The sequence below is a fragment of the Bactrocera neohumeralis genome, chromosome 2 (assembly GCF_024586455.1).
Source record: "Bactrocera neohumeralis isolate Rockhampton chromosome 2, APGP_CSIRO_Bneo_wtdbg2-racon-allhic-juicebox.fasta_v2, whole genome shotgun sequence".
NCBI lineage: Eukaryota > Metazoa > Arthropoda > Insecta > Diptera > Tephritidae > Bactrocera > Bactrocera neohumeralis.
The window spans coordinates 53,497,052-53,521,250 of NC_065919.1; positions in this window are offsets into that span (position 1 = coordinate 53,497,052).

Consider the following 24,199-nt stretch of genomic DNA (forward strand, 5'->3'; position numbering starts at 1 on the left):
GACATGGTCAGGATCGGCCATAATTTTTGCTAATTTTTATTACATATTTATACCCTCAACAGATTGTACGAGCAAAAAGGCGTTCGGCATTTTTCTTCCGAGATGGCGTTAATCAATAGAGTGTTGTAACATGATGTTGACCGATTGTTTTGTCTGGAATTTGATGAGATCGAAGCGGATCATCTCTATTTCCCATAAGACGGTGCACAGCCTCATGTTCACCTATCGTGGTCACACAGCTGACCATTGACCGCAAAATAGTTTTGTCGAGAAAAAAGTCGGTAATTTTTATAAAATGGCTGTGGGACTAATGTCGTACTACTGGGACAGGGCTAAACTTCGTTACACTTCTTTCATATATAAATTTTCTCCAGAAGTGTTCGAAGTTTAAAACTTTAGAAATTCTATACCTCGATTGTTTTGTCAACCATGGCGAATTTGACGCGAATGAGATCGATGGGGACCAATTTATTTCCAACAAGACGGTGCACAGCCTCATTTAACACGTTATACTTTTGAACCTCAGATCCTATGTCAGCAGTTCCGACTGGTCCATTGACCATTGCAGTTTCAATCATAGAAAGCTTCTTGGGAAGAAAAGGTTATGTGCAATATTTAAAACAATATCTCAAAAACTGTGGGACTAGTCCACGTACATACTACATGTCCGTCTGGGACAGGGCTGAATCGACTCAGTTCGTTACACTGATCTTTCATATATAAATTTTCTACGACCTGCGACATTTACTTCTGGATGTTTAAAACTTCTTAGTAAATTTAATTTCTATACCCGTTTCAGTATTCTGTTTGGTATACTTTCCATATTGTTCGGAACATGTTGGACGGCACAACGAAGCCTTCTTCGCGAATATTTGCTTTCAGTTCGTCAATTGTTCGATAATTGCTGGGCATATTTTTTTTTTAAATTTTTGCAGCAAAAGCATGTCAGGGAGAGCCAAATCTGGAGATCAGTGTAGCCAGTCAATACCACCACCTTCTTACTTCAGCGAAACGGACAATACAAGATCCGCGCTCAAAAAATTCGTGTGAAAGTGTTATCTTGGAGTCCGAATGTGCCTTGTGGGCGCGATATTTTTCACGTTATGCACTTTGAGTTAGCCATCACTACTTCGGGTCGTTGTGTCGTCGCGAAGCGATACATTGTTACATTTGACTTTGGACTCAATTTTGTAACACTTGTACAAATTTATAATATTTTAAAAAATATACTTAGCGACATAAAAGATGGTGTACTTTGTATGGTATATATAAAATGTGAAAGACTTTACTCATTCTCAAAAATTTCCACAATATTTTCTAATTTCACTAATGAACTTCGCCAACCTCATGCAGTTAATCATGAAAATAAAGTGAAGTCGGTGGTATAAATCTACACAAGCGTCGTCGCTACATCGTCATGTGACCAGACTTACAGGTAAAATTTATTATCTTTTTTATAAGAAGGAACAAACGAAGTAAATTTAAGCAAGAAGCGGTTTCTAATCCGACAAATTGCTAAAACGCCCTTAAGCATGCAATGAAATAAACCTTTGAGAGCCAGTCTTTATAAGCCGAGTTAATTTGTGTTTAATTTTTAATTCCTTTCAAATTTATTGTTGTAACACAAATTCGGATTAGCCGCACGAGCACCAAAGTCGACCAAATAACGGACGTTTGGTTAGCTATATAATAAGAATATATGTATGTGTGTGTGTGCGTGCTTAGAATGGCACTGCGAAGTGGCAATAAAATTTGCATTTTTTCAATGTTTTTTTTTGTTTTTGTACACATAGCCAACTGATGCGGACACTTATAAAAATAAAGTTAGAATCTAAGAGCACAGTGCGATGTGTTAAAGTTTGCGCCGCGTCTGCATATTTTGCTTTCAGATTTCAATCCTTTCAACGCACACATACATACATACAAATTGTATGGTGCTTGCGATTTTGTCCAAGCGGCGACGGATCCGCGGGCTTTTCGCCGCTAAAGAAAAATGTCTGAGAAAATATTTTACAAAAAAAAAAAACAACAACAACGGTGAAAGGGCAATTGTTATGGAGGACGGAATTCTGTGCAGCAAAGGAGGCTGGCAGCTCAGCCGAAATGCGTCGCGAACTTTTCAGCTTGCCCCAAAAGACAAAAGCGCATTTCCTTGAAAGGAAAGTTGAATTTTTGCAACATCTGCATTAAATATTATAATTGGTTAGACTATTTAAAAAAAGAAAAAAATTGAAAAAAGAGAAAGGAAAGCCAAGGTGCCGCCGTGCCCGAACCAAGGTGACACTGGCGTTTGCCTTCCAGCGCACACGAAGGCTTTAAAGTCGCCTTACATTCTTAAATCTCCAATGCTGTAAAGCCATTAACTCGTGACCGTTTGGTGTTGCTTTTGATTCAAAGCAAAGGATGCGGAAGATGAGCTTGTAATTTTTAAATCCGCCAGGGATCGTCACACATGTTCCGGACATTGCAGCAAAAAGCAAACGAACAACAAGCAAACGCTGAAAAAACTAAATTCAATTCACATGTAATGCTAACTGTTGTTGTTGTTGCTAAAGCGCTTGAAATTCGCCACTAATGTGTGTGCCTGGTGCGCAAAATGAGATGACGATGACATTTCGCTGTCCGTTTACGAAGGATCACTAAGTAGCAAGTCCATGTGTGTGTACGCACATGTGAGTATGTGTGTCCACGTAAACATGTGTGTGTGTGTGTATGATGTTAGCTTGTTTATGCCATGCAGCAGGTACATTGTCGCATTGCAGCAATCAGGGGAGTGATAAGTGCTTTTCGGGCATTGCGTCTGTGCCCTCAGCTCAGTGCTAGTTATGTATGGGTCTCATGCGTCGCTTCCATTTTCAATCAATCAAATGTGTTAACGAGTCCTCATTACAAGTATGCGATTGTGTGATTATTTCTCTTGTTATGCTGCATTGCGTTTCGGCGTTTTGGCGTTGTCCTGTCGATATTCGCACGAAAACAAACAGAGCACGTAATTTCGATTAGGTCACACTGCTGCCAACACAATGGCAAGTGGGTGGAGGTATTTTTTTTCTTGTTGATAGTGATTACGGCGCCTTTGATTACTGTAAAATAGGAATTGGTGTTAAAGTCGTTAATGCTTAGCTATTTTTTTTTTTTTTTTTTTTTTGAAAGAAAGTCTTTCAGTTAAGGGGCCAGTAGGGTAATCCTTTTTCAAAAAAAATTTTTTTTTTTTGCTTTTTCTGTTCCTATATACTCTTAGAATTAATTTATAAACCCTTTTTACCATTGGAAGGTTTCGAAAAAGGCCCAAAAATAATAAAATGCACAGCTGGCACTTTAAACGTGTTTTTCTTAAAACACACGTTTTTATACTGGCGGACATGATTCCGGTCGAACTACTGAACCAATTTCCTTAATTTTTTCTTTCAATTTTCTCACGCCTGGCTATCGTCCCTACTAGAATCATACTTTTTTTATAATTTATTGACAATGTTAAGACAAAATTTTTGCAAAAAATCATAGTTATCAACATTTTTTCATAATTCTAGTAGGGACGATAACCATTCACGTACTTTTTAAGAATAAATTGGGTTTTTCAGATGATCCAAACATGACAAATCGTGCTCGCCAGTGAAAAAACGCATCTCATTCACCCAGCCATTTCTCCGACAGATGTCATCAAAAAATTCCGAAAAAATGTGTTTATACACTCCACTATATACCTCATGATATGTGAAAAAAGTTCTATTGTACATAGAATAAAAATTTCTATGAAAAAAAAATGTAAAAAAAGGTCAGATTACCCTACTGACCCATTAAACCGGAAAAATACAATGGATTGATAGAATTAAGTCGAATATAGCTGGGAATAGTCTCGATCAGACGATCATGTACAATTGAGAGAGATTTGTGTCCTTTCAGGAGGATAGTTAATCTAAGAGTCTTGCAAATTTTGAGCCTCTACTGTTGCACATCACACGTGGAAACGCTGCTTGTGACTCAAACGCTTTTATGAGCTTTCTTCTCAGCAACTAGATCCGATCTTGAGTCACCCGGAGCATTTGGAAATGTCGAGTTCATTTCCGTGTGCTTTTTATACCTATAAAACTTTTCCACGAGTTGACCTTAGCTCGTCGCTATGATCTTTCTGTTCCGATATCAAGAACTCTTTAATAATGATGGTACTGCCTTGTTTATTCAACTTGTTTTCTCCAATAACATATTATTCTAAATTGCTAACTTTAGCTAAAGGCTTGACATTGTCTAATAAATGTTTAACAAACTTGAACCAAACTCGTGACCGGGCTTAACTAATCGGAAAAATTATGATGAAAGCAACGCGAAATCATTTCACGAGACTGCATCGAAATCTTTTGGATATGAGAAGAATATCGAACTAAATATGGTACAAAAGATAATCTTCTAACCCCTCCATTTCCAAAGGCACAACGCATAAAACTAAAATTTAAAACGTTGGTAAAACATAAAATATCAGACTTGTATGTACCCTGAGGATATAATTAAAAAACTAACATAAAGACGATAAAGTAATAGGACAGATTTTCTTCTGCGCGACTGTACTTCGGAGCGTGCGCGCACCGACTGGATTCGTAGAGGGCGTTCCTAGCTAACGAACGAGCGGCTGGTCAGTTGTCTCCGAGCACCTGGAGAGTTAGGACAAATATTTTCGCGCGACGTGTTTCTATGAGTGGTGCAAGCCGAAAATGCAGCGTTTATTAGAACAGAGGTACGCGATTAAATTCTGTGTGAAACTGGGTAAATTTGCGACAGAGACGTTTGATATGATCAAGCAGCTTTGCTTTAGGCGGGTCGGGAAGAGGTCGCTGATGAATGAGCAAATCCAAAGTGAAAACGATGCTCATTGTCTTTTTTTATATCAAAGGCATCGACCACCATGAATTTGTTCCTTCTGGACAAACCTTCAACAGCAAGTTTCACGTGGAAGTCCTCAAGAGACTCAAACGAAGGGTCAATCGGGTCCGACAAGACATCGCAGCCGATTGGAAGTTGCACCACGACAACGCCCCGGCTCACACTGCCTTTCTTGTGAATAGCTACCTAACCAAGCCGGCATCCCAACGCTTTCGCAGCCGCGCTACAGCACAGATGTGGCCCCCCGCACATTTTTGTTTCCTTGCCTGAAAAGGTCGATGAAATTAAGCATTCTGAGACGACAGAGGGGATCCAAGCAGCATGCACCTCGGCTCTCAAGGGTATTCCAGAGAATGCCTTCCGTGACGCCTTCAATGCTTGGAAATCGCGTTGGCAGCGCTGCATCGAAGAAGGAGCCTATTTTGAATAGGATCGTTATGGCATATAGCTGTCATACGAACTGAACGATTAAAATGAAGTTCTTGTAAGGAATCTTTAGTACTTGTGAAGAGTATTAGTGGTTCGGTGCAAACGAAATGGACGCTTTTTCTTGTTCAATATTGGGTTTGATTATGTTTCCGTGAACATATAAATGAAATATCGATGTGTTCCAAATTTAATCCTACTTAGTTCTTACTCTCTCTGTCGCTCTCTTTTAAAATTTTTTGCGCAGATGAAATTCAGCTTGTTTTACATTTACTAATAACTTTTTAGAATTCACAGCTTCTAATTTAAAGGTGTTGGCACACTGATATTTATATTAAAATTTAGCGTATTTCGATGACAGGCGGCACAGCTGGATACACTTTGAAATTACAAAAAAAATGCGGCAAAACAAATAAAATTGCCATTTGTTTCCCAGAGCACAAACGTGTTGCGCCTTAAATACCCCAGCCCCTGCCGTTCCGGACCACTGCTTTTGGACTACCAATAGAACAACAAAACACAACAATATTTTTCTAATAATCCACCCAAAAATGTTACACTTTATTGTTTACGACCCATTTACATGACCAAAAATAATAAAAAGCAACAAAAAACACATAATGAAAAAAAACGGTAAAAAAAAATCGTAAAAGGCACTACATTTTGGGCACGCCTACAAATTGGGTGTGCGTTCTTTGGAAGCTGCGCCGGGCAGCAGCACTTTTAATAGAGTATGATGCTAAGGTTGCAGCCCTTCCCCTACTATTTGTTCACTGGTGGCTACTGTTGCCACCGTCACGCTGTTGGCCATTTGACCCCTGGCAACACAGCCGTGTCTCGCCTTCGTTGGTGTGTTTGTTGTAGCGCGAAGGTGGCGTGTGACTTTTTACCCTTATTACAGATTTTTGACGGCTGATACATTTTCCTATTAATTTGCATAAATTACAACCACCTTACGTCACCGGGCATATGTCGAACGCCACGCTGCTTTAATACACATAATTTTTTTTATTAAAATTTCACAAATCTTTTGGGATAATTTACGATTTTTTGAAACAATTTTTGGAATAATAGGCCGTGACGGCTTTGCGCGCACGGAAATTTGGTGGTGTGAGGTGCAAGGAAAAAAGGAATTTGTTTGCATTATTAAAAATTATTTAAGAATTGTTTGTTTGTAATTAAATTTCTGGTAGAGTAGGCTTAGAGCGGTGCAAATATGCCACGAATTAATTTCGGCTGTAATTTTAATGAGGCTGCACGAACTCCATCAAATGGCCATTCATTAAGAAAAAAACAAAAACATTCACACACACACACACAATAATTAAAGGAATTGGTGAAAATAGCCACACGTTCTTCATCTTTGTTAAGTTTATGATTATTCGCGCAAACATTTTTAATTTCTATGTTGATTTTATAGCCTTTCATCTCCGCCCACATAACTTCAAGCGTCTCGTCAGTGCGCCACTCAACTTGACGTTTCCAGTCAAGCAGTTAGTTGTCATAATGCGGTTCGCACCCTTCCACAACTAACACTAACTCTACTTGTTGCCCCGAACTTATCCTTAACCTCAACCTCAACCTCCGTCTCAGTCTCGTTAGTTGGTTGACTGACTCGGTTGGCTTGGTTGGTTTGCTTTTCCGGCGGAAAAGTCTCGCTCTGCCATGGTGAATGGTGAACGGCAAACGGAAAGCGAAAGCGCGTTCTGAATTTTATGGTTTTCACTAATTAGTTACAAAGTCGTAGAATTTTTACATTAATTTTAAGTGCTCACTTCATTTCAGAGTAATTGTTATGTTGACGGCGACTGTTCGCGCCACTTGATTTTTTCTGGCTTTAGTTTGACGTTTTTGTTTTTATTGCATCCTTTTCGGTGGTTTTGTGGTGTCGTTCGATGGTTGTTTGAATCACTTGCTAAATGAATGGTTGAGGTTAGCGTCAAAGTTTGAAGCGCATAATGATGACGTTGATGGATCCGCAAAGTGTTCAGTGGCTGCTGGGATTTGATGTTTTGTAGTGTAGTGTAGAGTTGAGTACTAGATCCCAAAGTCGTTGTGTTTCGAATGGGGAATATCTTTTTAATTATTTTCATGACGTCTAGCAACAAAAGTTTTAAAATGGTTCTAACTCATCTCATGAGGCTTTGTTAACTTTCTATACAATAAGTGGATGAATCTATTAATCTGAAGCTAGTTTTTCATCGTAAAATTATTACCCATGTTGGAAGGCTATATTTAAAATACTTGTAACGCCGACTCATCAGCTGTTATCATCGTCCAAGCCTCCGCACCATATAGCAGGACGATGATGAATGATGATGAGTGACTTGTAGAGTTTGGCCTTTTTTCGTCGAAAGAGGTCTTTACTTCTCAGTTATCTACTCAGTTCGAAGTAGCACCTGTTGCTAAGTTATTCTATGTTGTTGGTGTTAATGCTGGTTCCAAGATAGATGAAATTATCTACGACTTCGAAGTTATGACTATCAACAGTGACGTAGGAGCCGAGTTGCGAGTACGACGACTGTTTGTTTGATGACAGGAGGTATTTCGTCTTGCTCTCGTTCAGTACCAGACCCATTTGCTAAGCTTCATTGTTTAACCTGGAGAAAGCAAAACTAACGGCGCGGTTGTTGAGGCCAATGATATCAATATCGGTTTACGCCAGCAATTGTACAGTTTTGTAGAAGATTGTACCTTCCATATTCAGATCTGCAGCTCGAATTATTTTTCCAGGAGTAGATTGAAGGAGTCGCACTTTTGGGAGTCGCCTTGTCTGAAACCTCGTTTAGTATCGAACGGCTCGGAGCGGTCTTTCCGAACCTGACGGAGCTTTTGGTTTTGCTCAACGTCGTCTATTACAATTTAAATAATTTTCGTTTAAGTAAATACTGAAATTGAATGGACTTAAAGTTTCCAAACCATCTTCTGATACACTCTTGCTCCTGAGGTGAGTATGAATTTGCTTTAGCTAAGCTCAAATAGGGACATGTTGAAATTCTCTTCTCCCTCAACTGCATCTTTGAAAACTTGGACCACTGCGTCGCAGATGCTATTCGTGGGGGTAGGGTGTGTGAAGAAGAGCCGCAGATGGCTCGAATCTAAGAGAGGAGGTTGGAGAGTGAGTTTTCTGTAATGAGCTTTCCGTTAAGCTAAGCTTTAGGTTACTGTAATGTTTTTCAGGCAGAAGTGGCTGCTATTAAGGTAGCAGAAGACGTACTGCTACGAAGTGCAATCTCTTTTCGGAACACTTACTTCGACTGAAAAGCAGCAATCTAGATTTGAGCTATTTAACTGTGCGCTCAAAGTTAGTCAAGGAGTATCTGTCCTCAACAAAAAATAGCATCAGACCTATTAGACATAGCGGAATCATGGCATTGTGTTCTAGGACTATATCAATGGACCTCGCGTGGGCTTAGCAAGTGACGATCGCGCAACTCAAGATCCTTTTGGCTTTCCCATGATAGAACGCAGAACATCTTCTGAACTACTTTATCCCACCGCAATCACATGAATTTTTACTGGACATTGTGCAATAGGCATTCATGTGATAGGGCTAAAAATATTGTCGGACGCAAGTTGGCAAATTTCTAAGGAAAAAATGAGGAGAAAACATCTAGTCACTTTCTAGTCTCTAGCCTTTGCAAGACTGAAGTTGAAACGGCAGTCTTACCTTAAAAAATTTGTGATAACCTCATAGCGCTTTCTCGACTTACGAGTTTCTTATGAGCAATTTTATGGTATATAGGAGTGTGCGTGTCATAATATACTGGCGTTGTAACCTGACTAAGTGAGATCCCTGTTAGGATCGACTTCTTAACCTAAACTAACCTAACTTGTTTTTAGCGGAGGATTTTATGATTAGTGCAACTTCGAGAAGCCTCTAACTGAAGATTGTCATGGACTAGTCGTGATATAGATGGATGTCTCGCACATATGTATCGGGATCCTTTTTTGTAATTTTTTGTAACCAAAATCTCTTGTTTTGTAAAGGGTTTATGCGAATCTGTCGCCGAATAATTTTTGTGGCTTCACTGTAATAGGAAGAGAAGACTTTAATAGCGAACCGTAAAATAAGAAATACCATCCAATGAAATATGTATTCGCCATTGCACAGTTCTGGTTTCTCCCTCATTTATTCATGAAGAGCACGCCAGTGCCTTGGAAAGATTAAGAATTTCATTAAACGGCGTAACAGTGACATTTTTCAACTAAAATCCTGAATATTTTTGCTATTTTTTCTCTTTACAATGCCAGAAATTCTTAGACTGTAAGAAAGCCGATGGATTTCCCATGATTCTTATTGGTATTTCTAGCATTTCCTAACAAATAATTCTGTAACTTATTTAGAATATTGCCGTACATACATACAAACACAACTTACGAGCATAAAAGCTTTTCTAAATTTTCAATAGATAACTTCTGTCAATACAGTGAGATAGTACATTACTCAATATTCGCACTTACTCGATTGCACAGACTCTTACAAATGTCAACTATAATCTGACACTAAATCCACTTCAGAAATTCCTCAACGTAACGACAAATCAAAAGGAAAGCTCAAACAATCCAATAGCATGTCCATGAAAACCCAAGCAAGTCTGCATGCACAAAAACACATACATATGTATCTATGCATGTATGTGTGTGTGTGTGAATGCTTCCCGCTGCTTAGAATCAGAATTCAAAAATCTCGCTCCTCACCAAATTGCCGATGCGATACAGAGGGTTGATTTTTCAAAACATAGGTAAGCAATGCCTTAGCTTGAGCTTTGTTGTTGGACACGTGTGTGCGGCGTTGCGTCACTGGTGCCAGCTTCCGTCCGAAGCGCGTGTGCGCGGTCAAAAGTACAGTCAGCGTGGCAAGCCAACACACCATGTGGCTAAAGTGAAAACTGTAACTGTACGGCGAAAGTGAAAGCCAGCACACACACATGCATACATACCCACACATTTGTGTAGTGCTGGGTTAGTGTGTGTGTGTTTTGTTTGCCGTCTTTGTACCATTGACATCATTACACCACCTCAATGCCTCATATTCGAATGACATAATTCACTTCCGCCAACACATGCTGCTGGGTGTCATCCTTCGACCCACCTCCTTGCAACACTTCAACACGAAACCGAAATTCACATGTTCGCATGCAACGTTGTGTGGCAAAAAAGTTCGTAGTAGTGTGTATGTGTGTGAGTGGCGGCTGTTGGACATCCCTTTTCTCACATTCCTGCCGCATTTTTGCCACTTCCTGTTGTTGTTGCTGCTGCTGTTGGTCGCATAGACTTGTGTTGATAATAATTCAAAAATTAAAGTGACCATACGACAATTTCAATTACGTTTGCGTTATGAGCGGAATTTCGTAGTAATGAGCAAAAAGTGTGCCCCACCCTCCGCACAGCATGCCTTACGTGGTTTATTTTTTGTTTTCAAATAACTTTTGTTTTGATGAGCTTTATGTGATGTGTGTGAAGTACACAACCGCACGCTGGCACTTATTCTCTCACAATAAATCAATTTTATTATAGGCGAAATGGCCTGTGGGCAGATGCAACTTCAAAGGTTCAACACACACATTCATCTATGTACATATGTATATGTTTTTAAATGTGTGTGTACTTATGTTACATTACTCCGTTTGTCCTTCGTGGTCGCTTGTACATTTTTAACTTACCGTTCGTCCGCTAGTTTGTCAGCTCGTCAAGAAATGTGCCAAATATGACAGCGCTAAAAATAATTTCCACAAAAAAAAAACCAAAAACAATAACAAGTGCTGTCGAAATTTGTAAAATACTTAAATTCAATCAATTTTTTTTTTGCCTTGTGTCCAACGAAGTGTCACATATGAGTTTCACGGATTTAGGGTGATATTTACTTATTTCCTGTCGTCGCTCGCCTTGCTCTGCATTGGCTTACCTCGTTTGTTAGTCCTCTGATTACACCATTTTTCTTCTATTTTCTAGCAAAAAAAAAAATTTTCTATAATCGCATTATTTGCTAACCCCAATTGAAAATTGACAAATTTTCCAATATTTACTGCATGTGTCAAAATTTTCGGATTCATTTTACACCAAAAAAAAAAAAAATAAAACCATAACGAAGTCATCTCTGTGAATCCGTATGTAAGTACAGATGTGCACATGTATCATGAGGGACACACATGCTGAGTTGTATGTGTCAGATGGGATGCTATTACCATTTTCATATAATTGGGTTTAAAATTACAAACAATTTTTTAGGCCTTTAACAAGCTAATCTAAACGAAATTTGGTCATTTGTTTTTGGTTTTGGTTTATAAAATTTCTTTGAAATAGCTGTGAAAATAGCGAAAATCATCAAGGTTTCTCGCATTATTATTTTATATTCCACATATCGTCTTCGTATAAATAAAAAATATTAAAATAGTAACGAATGTGTAGCGAAAAGGCCAAATAGTAGGGCTTTGTTGAATTTTTGTATTCACCTCTATCAGTGCGAGCATAATACTTGCAAATTGCTTTCTAAGAGTTTGTTTTAAAATGAACTCTCTGAGTTGTTTAAAAACTTACGAAAGACTTGAGAAAATATATATGGCAAAAAGTACCGGAAATTGTAAATAAAACGCAAAATATTTTATTATTCGAAGTTATGGCTGTCAACAGTGACGTATTAATTTGGCGGAGATACCAAATTCAGACATAGCGGCATAAAGGCAGCTCGTTTTCGTGCTGTCAAAAGCAGCTTTTAAAGTCGACGAAGTGGTGGTGTGTGTCGATCCTCTTTTCACGGATTTTTTCGAAGATTTGGCGCGTGGTGAATATCTGGTCGGTTGTTGATTTTTCAGGTCTGAAGCCACACTGATAAGGTCCAATCAGTTTGTTGACGGTGGGCTTTAATCTTTCACACAATACGCTCGATGGAACCTTATACGCGATGTTGAGGAGGCTTATCCAGCAGATTGCGCAGATTGTGGGATCTCTCTTTTTGTGGATTGGGCAGAGCACACTTAAATTCCAATCATCGGCCATGATTTCGTCCGTTCATATTCTACAAAGAAGCTGATGCATGCTGCTTTACAGATCTTCGCCGCCGTATTTGAATAGCCTGGCCAGCAATCCATCGGCACCCGCCGCTTTGTTGTTCTGCACGTTTAAAACACTCGAGACGTGTTTATCATAATATAATCGATCTGGTTGGTAGGTTCTCGATCCGGAGACAGCCAGCTAGCTTGATGAATTTTTCTATGCTGGAATTTAGTACTGCAGATAACCATATCTTGGTCCCCGGAATCAGCATCAACCCATTTTGGGTTGTTGCATCGTGGAGGCTGAGTTTACCGACGTTGTGTGATTTTGCCACCGTTGCGGTGGCAGATCTCATTTGTGCGCTTCAAGTCATATCGACCTTCTCTTCCGTCGGAGCGTGGGCGCAAATCAGCGGTATATTGAGGAACTTCGCTTTGATGCGGATTGTGGATAGACGTTCATTTACCGGTAATAAATGCCACAAGGACCTACGCGTCTCAGTCCTTGTCCCGTCCATTGCATTTCTGGGACGGCGGTGATGTCAGCTTTTACTCTAACGAGGACATCAACCAGCTAGGCAACGGCATGCTTTTAAATCGTAATCCTTGACATGTTTGCAGAGGTCGTCGCCAAAAGGAGGTCTCTCATCCCAGTCAGTTTTATTTTTTTCATTGGTTGTGTTTTTTTTGCGGGTCCCAAACACAGCGGAAAACCCTGGGGAGGGGATTTTTTGCTTTTTCACTTTAGCTCACCTTCAAACGGATGTTTTTTGGCTTCCCAGAGCATACTTGGTCTAAGACCGGAAGTCTTGAGCTGTTTGAGCCATATGTAAAATAATCATTTCTAGCCACTCCCAAGTGAATGGCGCTCAGAAAACTTTCCTTACTTGCGTGAACTTCTACACATTACTCCATCTATACTTCTGAGTATGTAAACAAGCAAAATTGCCGCATTTGTGTCGAAGAGCAACCTGAATAGATTCAAGAGCTACCATTTCATCCAGAAAAAACAATGGTTTGATGTGCTTTGTGAGCTAGTGCAAGCATCGGTCCATATTTCTTCAAAAATGATGCCGGTGAGAAAGTAACCGTCCTTGGCGACCGCTATAGCGTCGTGATAACCGACTATTTGATGTCTCAAATTGAAGCTCGTGATCTCGGCGATGTTTGGTTTCAACAAGACGTGGCCACTTCCCACAAATTGAATCAATCAATGGATTTATTGGGATAACACTTTGGTGAGCAGATAATTTCATGTTTTGGGGCGGTCCTTTTTCCACAACATGCGTGTGATTCGTCAGTTACCAGTTGAAATGCTCGAACGAGTAATCAAAAATTGCGGACAACATTGGAAAGAGGTGATCTTCAAAACATAAATGCCAAAGAACGTTCATTCGAATGATAATAATCACTTCCAATAAAAATTAAAGTATACCTGTTGTTGTAGCTATCACCCTGTAAGAGTCGCCTTTTCCCATTTGATTGACGATATAACCGTTTACATGCAAATATTTTATGAAAATATAAAAATTTTCGAATATCGTTTTCGGTAAAATGCTTAAATTTAGATTGAATTTATAATGATCCAAAGGCAAGAGTCTATGCCTTAATATTGACCAGTTAGTCATTATACTAGATGATATACAAGTTTCCTATTGTTTCTTCTTACCTATTTATTTTATGTCTTGGATGAGCTGGTAACAACATACTGTTATCCTTTCATAACACTTTAACAATGCGCAGTTTATTGTTATGTATGTGATGTCTAGGCTATCAGACTATTTTAAGTAATGCATCCGGATACAACACATTTTCTCAGGCGGTTAATATGGCGCATAATCTGCATAACTGTGTACAAACACACACATTCACAACAACAATAACTCCTTGATAAACTTTAGTTAGCTTTTAGTTACAAAGTCATAAATTCACACACTTTCAGCATAAATCAAATGTGAAGAGGTAAAAAAAAAGATTCACAATTTCACACCATGAAATGCTTTAAATAAAATACAATAGAACAATTGGTAACAGTTGCGTTGTGATATTCATGACACGCGGCCTGTGAAAAATTACCCCTTTTGCCAAAAAGGCATTTTCAATTAAAATCAGAAAACCATAAAAAATTAGTAATCATGAAATTGTTTTCTACCTTCTTTTACATACAAATTAGTCATACTTCGAGTATCTCAGCTGTTTGGCAACTTGTGTGGGTTCCCTATACTCGTATCATAAACCGAAGTCGCAATATATTCCAATGGAAATTTTAAGATTTTGTGAAAATTAGTTAATCGAACCATTAAGCGATTTCAACTTAAAGGGTGTTCATTATTTAGGCTTACTTCAGCTACTTTCCAAAACTTCAAACAAATTGCATATTTATACATACATACATACTCGTATAGTATACCTAGATTATGTTTCCAATCACACAGATTGAGCTTCAAAAGGTGATTTTTTTGTTGACACTTGAATTTGGCCCGATGCCTTTGGCGAATACTAATTAAAAATTCACGCGTCCAGAAAATTACTTTGAAAATTGTTGCCCTCTTTGGTCTTCACACATCGAAGTGTGCACACAAACCGACATACATATATATATATTCGAATGATATTCAAATAAGCGTAATTGTAATGGTCAACTGCGTCCAAGTTTCCGCTTTTTTCAGGCATTTAATTACCGCTATCTCATTTGAGCTGTGAAAGGGTTGAAATTCCGAAAAACAACCGGAGATAACAGAAATAGTCGATATTTACGGGGTAAGGGGTCTCAAACGCTGCACTTTCGAAATTAAACAATGAACATTTTTGAAATTCTTTAAAAGCAAATGCTTTTGAAGGAAATTAAGATATGAAAATGCCAGTCACGTTGCGCAATATTTACTAGTGACACTGAAATTACCAATTACTTGGCGGGGTTGATGGTGACCCAAATGTATAATTACTAAGCACAAATATACATTTAGAAAATGTAGAAAATCTCGAGACTAAATAACGGCTTTGTGATCACGAGTTTAACCGTTAAATTAATCCCAGAAATGACCAACAACACATGTGCAACAATTAATCAAAAAACCCAAAGACACACACACAATGACCCGAAAGTGGACAGCAGGACAAGAAGAGCTGTGGGTATGAAGTACTTTCGCTTAGACTTCGAACTTTACCAATACTTAATCAAAACTCCACATAAGTTATAACGAAGCTAATAACAAATTAAGCAATAGAGAATACAAGGAGAAAACTTAAGAAACCATGAAAGCTAAATCAACTGTGAGAACTGCCATTAGAACTGCAAGAAACTCAAAACAAGCGAACAGTCATCATAAATCTCATAGTGGAGTGTAACATTCTTATAATTACGACAACTCATTTAGTTAAGTGAATGAAAGATTTTATGTGGATTGCAAGTAAGACGGAAGTGTCTTTTAAATGAACAAGGGCGGTCCGGTAAGTACTTAACCCCACCGTGCGTTAGCGCCACTATTGGAAAGGAAATTTACTATCGCGCAGTACATTCTCGAAGTCAGAACTGAGAAGTTTGGTTTGGCGAGTTTCAATATAGTTGTACGTCCGCTACTGCCGAGTATAACGTGTCAAAGTTCACGATCTCTGTATTAGCAGATTGCCGATTGAGGGAGAGCGCTGAGGTAAAGGCATCTCGAAAGACTTCGTGGGCTCCATTGCCAGACTGGTTGGATATTCGTAAACAGAAGGGATCAGGATCTTTACCTGATCGTCAGCAATTGGCAATTTGGTAAAAATTCTTTGAGAAATATTTTCCGTCGCTTTATGAACTAGAAAATCAATCTTTACTGCTTTCTAGGGTTCCCAAGGTGAAATATACATACATCAATTATTTCTGGAAGAGAAAATCAGTCAAAGGACTCTCTCTGGCATACACACCGCTTACGGTTATAGCCGAATTTACAACAACGCGCCGTCGTTCTACCTTTTCGCTGATTGGCGTCAAATGTAGCCAGGTCCATCTCCACCTGGTCTTTCCAACAGAGTAGAGGTCTTCCACTTCCTCTGCTTCCACCGGCGAAACACTCTCCCCCGAGTACTCACCGAGCTGTAGCCAGGTCCATCTCCACCTGGTCTTTCCAACAGAGTAGAGGTTTTCCTCTTCCTCTGCTTCCTCAGATGGAATACTCTCCGAGCTGGACTGTTTTCATCCATTCGGACGACATGACCTAGCCAGGAGTTTACAGGACTCTACTATGCCGAATAACGGTGTTATTTGCTCTGCCAGCATTTCTTTGCATATCTCCACAAAATTTTAAGCGGGTCAGTCTATTTTTAAGACAGCTTAAAGAAGTTGGAGTATAACTAGCTTAGGCATATCGCGCGAAAAGGTAACTATGTTTCGCAGGTTAAGTACATAACGTACCGCACTCGTAAAAGTAACTGCTTAAGATACATTCAAGTTCTGTGGACGCTCAATTCAGTAGAAAGATAGAGCTCGTGGTTGTCTTCTTCTAATGTTGCCAATAAATAAGCGTACCTTCAGTGGAGTACGCTGTGGCTGTGGCAAGTGGCAATAAAACTAAAAACTTCACAGAAGTCGCCAACGGCTAATGTCTTTGCGGACAGACTTTTCAATTGCTCACCCATATTACGCTTTCTCCTACATAAGCTTTTCAGCGTTTCTAGCTTCAGGCAGAGCAGCAAAGTGAGCAGTGTAAACGCTTCAATACATACATACATATGCATGTATACATGGCTATAACGGGCAAACAATATTTATACAATAATCGGACAGCTTCGAAAGGGTACAGCATTTACATCTGCCTTTCCTTTGTCCGATTCGCCCCCTGTTCGGTGCGCACACGTGAGTGTCACCCAATGCAAATATGGCGAAGTAAACACAATATAATGCCCACCCCCTCAATCTTCCGCACAAAGCAAGTTAACTTCTCGCATTTGCCTTGATCCTTCCTCTGCGCTTTGCCTTTGTGTGCGTGTCGTAAATCGTTGAAGAGTAGCCAACCCACAAACAATCTTCGGCCATAAATCAAAGATACAGCCTATAAATGTGGGAAGACAACAGGCGACTGGTGATTTTGTTTTGCGAATGGATTTTACCATGTTTGACACTGGTATTTGTAAAAGTGAGTAAACAACATGTTAACATTGGAAAATATGTCAAAGCTTGGACCAATAGAAATGGGAGTAATCAGAGGGTTTTTTTCTGGAAAAAGTGTGGGTAAATTGTATTATTATATAAAATGTGCCCAAAAAGTACCGCAATTGTACAAAGGTATATAAAGATTGGAAAATTTTTAACAAGGGTTAAGTAAGAGAGAGTCAAATTAATAAATCTTCTTATGAGTGTGCTTATAATGCAAAGAGATGAGAACATTTTAATGGAACAGAGGACAATTTTTAATACAAAAATTTCCTGGCTAACCCCGAAGTGTTTATAACACCTTAAACTAATAGAGGCACATAGGGAGTTAAATATTTTAAAATAATCAGTTTTGACGAGATAAGCTACCAATTTTAAAATTATAGTGTGATCCCACCCTTCAACAGGATTAATCAATATATCTCAAAAACGTCGAAAGCTATATTAACCAAACTTAGGAGAAACAATTGGGACATAGTCGGCCGTAATAACAAAGCCGTTGGTGCAGCATTCTCAAGTTTAGAAAATGATGGGTCTGGTAATTAATAAGTACAAGATAAAGTACCTCCTGTTAAATAAAGGATATCAACGATTAAGAGATCAAGAGATCGAGGTAGTGAAAGAATCTGTCTCTCTAAGATCCAGCATAAATACTAACAACGATCCCAGCCTTAAAATCAATCGATGAACTACTCTTTTCAATAGGTGCGAAGCATACAATGGAAAAGTAGAGCCCGCAAAACCAAACTAACACTCTATAAGTTACTCATAATACCCCTCCTGCTGTATTAATGCGGAAGCATGGACGATGACAAACAGCAACCTTTATGAACGTTCCAGAGAATGTGGACATAGTGCGGCACAACCATGTTTTGACCATGTTGCATAAATAGAAGAAAAAACTCTAGCTCGCAAAAGGTAGGATTGCGTTCCACTCGGTGGCCGATCAAAAGAAGGACGACGCTAACTCAGATAATATGAAATGACTGCAGACTTGGCGAAATTTGATATCTCCATTTGGCCGTATATGAGGACCTCCGTTCCTCTTCTTCTTCTTCTTTATTAGCGTAGACACCGCCTACGCGGTTATAGCCGAGTTTACAACAGCGCGCCAGTCGTTCTTCTTTTCGCCGTTTGGCGCCAATTGGAGATTCCAAGTGTAGCCAGGTCCTTCTCCCCCTAGTCTTTCCAACGGAGTGGAGGTCTTCCTCTTCCTCTGATTCCCCTGCAGGTACTGCGTCGAGTACTCTCAGAGCTTGAGTGTTTTTATCCTTTCGGACGACGGGACCTAGCCAGCGTAGCCGCTGTCTCTTGATTCGCTGAACTAAGTCAATGTCGTAGTATAACTCATACATCTCATCGTTTCATCGAATGCGATATTCGCCGTTGCCAATACGCAAAGAACTATAAATCTTCCACAGAACTTTTCTCTCGAAAACTCGTAACGTCGACTCATCAGATGTTGTCATCGTCCATGTCTCTACACCATATAGCATGACGAGGATTATGGGTGACTTGTAGAATTTGCTCTTTGTTACTCGAGAGAGGACTTTATTTCTCAATTGCCTACTCAGTCCGAAGTAGCACCTGTTGACAAGAGTTATTCTGCGTAGGATTTCGAGGCTACCGTTGTTGTTAATGTTAATGATGGTTCCAAGATAAACGAAATTTTCTACGACTTCGAAGTTATACTTCTCGAGAGTCACGTGGTAGCCAAGTTGCAAGTGCAACGACTGTTTGTTTGATGACGGGAGATATTTCATCTTGTTCTCGAGACTAGACCCATTTGCTTTGGTTCCTTATCCAGTCTGGAGAAAGCAGAAATAACGGTGAGGTTTTTGAGGTCAGTGATATCAATTTAATCGGCGTACGCCAGCAGCTGTACACTCTTATAGGAGATAGTACTTTCTCTATTTAGTTATGCAGCTCGAATAATTTTCTCCAGGAGTAGATTGAAGTAGTCGCACAAGACGGAGTCGCCTTGTTTGAAACCTCGTTTGGTGTCGGTTTTCTATACGCACACTAGATTTTTAGGATAACTATATGCTACAGTGGTCCTATATCGGCGCTTTCGACAAATGAGCAGCTTCTTGAAGAGAAAAGGTGTGTCTCATCGATATCTCAAAAACTGAGAGATTAATTCGCCTATATACAGACAGGCAGGCAGACAGCCACATTGATCATTTATATATGTATAATTTATAGGGCCTGCGGCGGTTCCGCCTGGATATTAAAAACTTCTGGGTAAACTTAATATAGCCAGAGAAGGGTATAAAAATTGCAAAATTAAGCAACTGAGTCGGAGAAAACGATTTAATGTGTAGTCTTCAACATTTCTCCTTAATGCAATTACGACCGAAGTTTGCTGTATAATCAGTTATTTGCCAACAATAGAAAATTGTACAGTTCCGTTTCCGTCAAAGGCATGCCACTTTGTTTGGAAAAAAAGCACACATATGCACATATCCACACACTTATATACATATGTATGTGTGCGATTGTTTTAAACTCACCGTGGCAACTAATAATTAACTACGAAATTGTGTTTATTCTGCCAAAAACATGCGCCAATAAACATCAAATATACTCCGCCTCTTGTGCGGCTTCACACACGCATACATACATACGTATGTGTAGTATGTGCCTATGTGTGGCGCATAGTTATAATGAAACTATTATCAAATTATGTGATGCGTGAGTTTATCAAGACCAGCGACTTGGCGATAATTGCATGGGTGTGCGCCATGCAACATGCGACTTGTGTTATGAAACGCCTCCGAGGTGATGGCTTAGCGGTTGTCGCTTTGAGACATTTACGCAGCAATCCATCAGCATTTCATCAGGCAGGATATGGAAATGTGATTAGCGCCGCTTCCAAGTACCAGCCGACTTTGGATAGTGTTTGGCACGTTTTTGGTTAAAAGCGTTTGCTTTTCAGTTCGATTTTAGGGGTGGTGCCGCACGCCCAAAGGATTAAAATAGTTTTGTGTGGGCGAAGTACACATACATATATATGTATATGCATGTATGCGTGTATGTGTTTGCACACTATTTCGTATGTTAATTTAATTGCAACACATTAAAATAGTTTCTTGTGATGTTTTCTTTGGTGTGCTGCTCGCTTGTTGATTTAAGGCGCTTGGCCAAAGTCTTAAACAAATATGCACAAAGGCATAAATAGTGCGGCTTGTTAACCAGTTCAAGCACTCGACACAAACACACATGCAACATACACACACTCACACAAAACATCTCTGGTTTAAGGTGTATACATTGCGTTCTGCATTATCCTTTGTAACCCCGGGGGATATTATAACCTCATGCACACACACACTCACATACGACATACACATATTTTGAGTTTCTCCAAACTGTTGCCACTCAATCACAGAGTCTTCAAATTATAGTTTGTTATCCCGCAAAGTGTTCTTATAGCCTAGCGACAGCTTTGATGTACTGTCATCAACTGACGAACTGACGATTTTGCGGAGAGCCTTTACCTCGGCGCCCAGCCAGTGGGATTGGTTGGTGTTACCGTTACCAAATCAAATTATGTGCCGTTGTAATCGTTCGACGTTGACAAATAACGAACTTTCTTTAATTAAGTTTACGTTCGGAGGTTTTAATTGTGTTAACTTGTATGTTTGCCTTTTGAATTATTAACCTCATTATCGATATGTGGGCGTGTGAGCGACATGTAAGCATCAGACGCTTCGTGGAAATTCTTGTTAAGTGTAGAAGTGCATATGTATGTAGTACATATGTGTGTGTGGTGTACACCTGAAGAAAATTACAAAATGAACATATTTTAAGTACGAGCAAGAAAACTTGTTATCAATATCCTTGAAGTGAGTTGTATATACCAACATATATAAATCGTTCTTATGTACTCCCAATACATGGTTTTCATTTCATTACATTTTTTTCTAAATACTTGAATATAAGACTGTAGACTAGTGTACTAAAGATGAATTAATATTTTCTATATAATCCTTCAAAGTTTCTTAATGAGCCAAAGGTCCAGTATTTATGGCAGAAACAGCGGTATTTAAAAATAAAGTATTTAAAACAATAAATGTTTTTTTACCGGAAATTCTTGCTTTGAAAAAATATGTGTTTCTTTAAAAATAAATAACATTTGACAAAAAGTACCCAGGAATTGTAAATAAAACGCATAATATTGAATATATCATCCATATTTATCTTGTCGCCTTCAAAGTAAATAATCCCCACCGGATATAATTAATTAATTAATATTTTTCAAAAGTTATATTTTTTTATTCAAAGTAGTTTCCTTGTGCTTCAATACAGCGTTTAGCCCGGTCAATTAGCATTTCAAATGAGTGTTTAAGGTCATTTTTCGGAATGCTCTTGAGAATATCGGTCGTCGCCTTTTGATAGCTGAAATGTCCTGAAACCAGTGTCTTTTCATGGGCAAATGAAGTTTTCCATATAGGTAAAAATCACAGGGTGCCAGATCAGGTGAGTATCGTGAGTGATTAATGGTTAATATTGTCAAAAAATCAGTGACAAGCGTCGACCGATGACACGGCGCATTATCGTGCAACAGGCGCCAGGACCCTGCCTCACGGTATTGTGGTCGAGCACGGTATTGTGGACGAATGCGTGACAAATGACGCTTCATAACACCAAGGTAAACACACAGCATTAATCGTTTGGCCAGGTGGGACGAACTCTCGGTGTGCAATACCCTCGGAATCGTAAAAACAAATCAGCATTGTCTTTATTTTTGACGTCTGAAGACGACCGACTTCTGATCGTCGCAGAGATCCTCACGACCTTCTTGGAATCGCTTAAACCACTCATGCACATTACTACGGGATAGGCACTGATCACCATAAACTTTTTTCATCATTTGAAATGTTTCAGTAAACGTTTTCCCAAGTTTAAAACAAAATTTAATATTTGCTCTTTGCATTTTACGACCGATGAACAAAAGCTGCTGTCACTTTTTGGTCGATAACATCGATTGTAGTTATCCAATTGTCTTAAAATTTTTACGAAATATCAACAAGAGATCAAACTTTTTATTTCATATACCCACCAATAGGTGGCGCCACCAGAAACAGTTATATTTAAAAAGTTCTGTTTCTTTTGCGACAGACCTTGTATACTTATGCCAACAATTTTTATAGTCGTCGAAACACTTTTCATTTGGGATGGCCTTCAGCCTCCTTTTTGTTTTATCTCATCGATCGACTCAAACGGGTCCCACAGAGCAGCAACTTCAGTTTGTGGAACAAGAAAAAATGACACGTAGCCAAATCTGGTGAATACTGAATGGTAATCATCACACGGAGCCAAATTGGGTCACAATGGATTCGATTGCATCCTCCTGCCGTTTTCGGCACAATTCACTTGCAGAAGTTTTTTATGGTTTCGGTGGATGCTCTCACACAAACGGCAGTTATAATGGTCTCTAATACGGCCGCCAAATAGAAGACCTTATAACGACTTAAGCAGCGGCTGAAAACAAAGTGGTTGACAGATCACGCTTATATTTGGCATAGTAATTAAGGACAGCCCTACTAACTTAGGAAAATATAATTTTTTTAATCATTTAATCGGGGAATTGTTCCGGGTGGTTTCTTCCCACAATGTATAAGAGTTATTTTTGAATCAATGAAAAATTAATCGAAAATGAGTTAAAGAAGGGCATAACTCTTTAGACCAGTTTATGAAGGAAGTTTTTTTATTTAGCTTAAAGTATAGGTCAAGTTGTTGTACATGACTTAATAAGTAAAGACCTGTCCGATGAACTATTGTGTTTAGAAAAGAGTTTTTTCCGGCTTTGACCCTTGCAAGTTGCGGTTACACTCGAACTTAGCCATTCCTTATTTGTTAACTTTTGACTAAATCACTCGAAAAAATTAATTTGGTCCACTACACTATGTTATTAGAATACTTTATAAATTGCTTACTACCAAATCTTAATTAGTTTAAATCCTATTTTTTATTCAGTTTCAAAAAGAACGAGTTTCTAGAATCACCTTGCTTCGACGAAGCCCTATTAAAAAATGTGATTGCAAATATTAGACCAGTAACCGTTACTTTTTATGCACTCACCTACGGGTTCAAGAAAGCCTGAAGGAATTAAGAGTCCTTTTTAGGGTTATCTTTTTATTTATTGGCCTAGACACTCTCATTCCAATTGTAGAAAGGTCATTCTCCACCTGGTTTTTCCAACGGAGTAGAGGTCTTCCTCTTCCTCTGCTTCCCCCGACGAGTACCGCGCCGAATACTTTTAGAGGTGTAGGGCTTTCATTCATTCGGACGACATCACTTAGCCAGCGTAGTCGCTGTCTCTTAATTCGCTGAACTATGTCAATGTCGCCGTAAACCTCGTACAGTTCAACGTTGCGTCGAATGCGATATTCGCCATTGCGCAGAGGACCATAAATTTTCCCAAAAACCTTTCTCTCGAAACCTCGTAACACCGACTCATCAGATGTTGTCATCGACCATGCTTCTGCACCATTTAGCAGTATGGGAATAGTGTGTGATTTATAGCGTTTGGTTTTTATTCGTCGAGAGACGAGTTTACTTCTCAATTTCCTACTCAGTCGGAAGTAGCACCTCTTGGCAAGAGTTATGTCAACAGTGACGTGGTAGCCAAGTCGGGAGTGCGACGACTATTTGCTTGATGACAGGACTTCGCAACAAATGTTGATATCAGACGTCTCAATCAGACTTCACTACTTTAAAGAAAAATATTAAGTCAGCTACCTAACAGCGTGCTTGCAATTTTTTG